Source organism: Malaclemys terrapin, unplaced genomic scaffold, assembly GCF_027887155.1.
Source record: "Malaclemys terrapin pileata isolate rMalTer1 unplaced genomic scaffold, rMalTer1.hap1 scaffold_103, whole genome shotgun sequence".
Classification (NCBI taxonomy): Eukaryota; Metazoa; Chordata; order Testudines; family Emydidae; genus Malaclemys; species Malaclemys terrapin.
The window spans coordinates 17,501-20,000 of NW_026530197.1; the positions used below are offsets into that span (position 1 = coordinate 17,501).

Genomic DNA, 2,500 nt, shown 5'->3' on the forward strand with positions numbered 1-2,500 from the left:
ACTAGAGACATGGACCAGGCCGCCCTGGGCTCACCCTCCCCGGCCGCAGCGAGGGACTGCCTCCCGGCCGACTGGATCGGGCCCCTGGAAGTCTGGAAAAAAGAATGGAACCTGACGCCTCCGAGGAGGGGGCGCCCAGGGAAGGAGGGAGATCCGGGTCGACCTGGTGACCGGACGGGAAAGCGGCCACCGGGCGTGCCCGTTCAAACCTAGGGGTTGACCTGGCGGCCGGAAAGCAAACCGGCCACTGGCTAGCCCCGTCGGCAACCTACGGGTTGACCTGGTGGCCGGGAAGCGAACCGGCCAGCAGGTGAACCCGTTCGATTCCACGGGTTGACCTGGTGCCCGGGAGGGGACTCTGAAAAATGTTCAGCCCTTTCGGCTCGGGGTTGACCTGGTGGCCGAGAGGGGACTCGGACGGCAGGCAAGCCGCCCTGGCCTCACCCACCCCGGCCGCAGCGAGGGACTGCCTCCCGGCCGACTGGATCGGGCCCCTGGAAGTCTGGGGGGAAAAAGAAAATGGAACCTGACGCCTCCGAGGAGGGGGCGCCCAGGGAAGGAGGGAGATCCGGGTTGACCTGGTGACCGGACGGGAAAGCGGCCACCGGGCGTGCCCGTTCAAACCTACGGGTTGACCTGGTGGCCGGGAAGCGAACCGGCCAGCAGGCGAACCCGTTCGATTCCACGGGTTGACCTGGTGCCCGGGAGGGGACTCTGAAAATTTTTCAGCCCTTTCGGCTCGGGGTTGACCTGGTGGCCGAGAGGGGACTCGGACGGCAGGCAAGCCGCCCTGGGCTCACCCTCCCCGGCCGCAGCGAGGGACTGCCCCCCCTCCACCCACCCACCCCCCCCCCCGGCTGACAGGATCAGGGCGCACTGGATGTCCGGGACAATATTTTCCCCGACGCCGGGGAGGGCGGGCGGGCGGAGGGGCTCTGGCGGCCAGCCCGGGCCCCGGAGCTCGAGAAGGAAAAAAGGACCGGGCCCGCGAGAGACGGGGGCCCTGCCGCAGGGGGGCAGTCCGACCGGGGCTCACCGTGCGGCAGGCCCGGGCGTCGGCAGGGGAAAGCGGGCGAGGAGGCGCGGGGGCCGGGTGCCTACGGCCATACCGGACCGAACGCCCCCGATCCCGTCCGATCTCGGAAGGTAAACCGTCCCGGGCCTGGCTAGTACTTGGATGGGTGACCGCCTGGGAATCCCAGGTGCCGTAGGCAGCTTTTCCCGGTCCGAGCCAGCTCTCTCTCCTTTTCTGGGGAGGAAGGAGAGGGGGGGGACGGGCCGGAAAGCCCCTCGTCGCTCCTGCCGAGTCGGAGGTCGCGGCCGCAGGTCACGGGTCTGGGCGCCTGGGGTCCGGCTCCCCACCCGGCTTCCTCCGCGGAGGACCCACCGAAGCCGCTGGGGGAGACCCCGGGCATGGGGCGGACTGGCCCGGACCCTCCCGGCCGCCGGCCCGCAGGACCGCCCCGAATCCCCCCGCCCCGCGGCCACCCAGGCCAGGCCTGGCCAGGCGGGACGGACGGCGGGTGTCCAGCGCCCAGCGGCTTCCGCCAGCGGGGACCCACGGCCCCCAAAGCCGCAGGGGGAGGCCCCGGGCCCGGGACGGACTCGCTCGGACCCCCTGCGCCCGGGCGCCGGCTCGCGGGACCGCCCCGAATCCCCCCGCGGCCACCCAGGCCAGGCCTGGCCAGGCGGGACGGACGGCGGGTGTCCAGCGCCCAGCGGCTTCCTCCAGCGGGGACCCACGGCCCCCAGAGCCGCAGGGGGACACCCCGGGGCCGGGACGGACTCGCTCGGACGCGCTCGGACCCCCTGCGCCCGGCCGCCGGCTCGCGGGACCGCCCCGAATCCCCCGCCCCGCGGCCACCCAGGCCAGGCCTGGCCAGGCGGGACGGACGGCGGGTGTCCAGCGCCCAGCGGCTTCCGCCAGCGGGGACCCACGGCCCCCCAGAGCCGCAGGGGGAGACCCCGGGGCCGGGACGGACTCGCTCGGACGCGCTCGGACCCCCTGCGCCCGGCCGCCGGCTCGCGGGACCGCCCCGAATCCCCCCGCGGCCACCCAGGCCAGGCCTGGCCTGGCCTGGCAGGCCGGCGTGCAGCTCCCCCGGGCTTCCTCCCCCGACGACCCGCGCCCCCCCGAGCCGCAGGCGGAGACCCCGGCCCCGGGGCGGACCGGCCCGGGCTCGCTCGAGCCCCCTGCGCCCGGCCCGCAGGACCGCCCCCCCCCCCCCCCCGAATCCCCCGGGAGAGGCCCGGCCTGCACGCCACTGACGACCCGCGGCCCCCAAAGTCGCGGGAGGCGCCCCCGGCCCCGGGGGCCGGTTAGCTCCGTGTCGCTCCGCGCCCCCCCCCCCGCCCCTCGCTGCCGGGACCGGGCACCGCCCCAGAGTCAGCCGCAGCCGGACGGCCTGAGAGCTGCCCTCCTGTGGACGACGGTGAGTTTACCTTGACACTAACCGGCCATCAGCCAGGTCAACCCCATTGCTAGACTGGGGTGGACCTG

The 2,500-nt window shown here is 74.7% G+C and overlaps 1 non-coding gene across 1 annotated transcript; it reads left to right on the plus strand.

Moving 5' to 3' along the window:
• The first annotated feature begins 1,095 nt into the window (after nt 1-1,095).
• On the plus strand, nt 1,096-1,214 carry LOC128829676 (5S ribosomal RNA). Its single transcript, XR_008443386.1, has one exon. It is a non-coding gene; the product is annotated as a 5S ribosomal RNA (ribosomal RNA).
• Nucleotides 1,215-2,500: the final 1,286 nt, after the last annotated feature.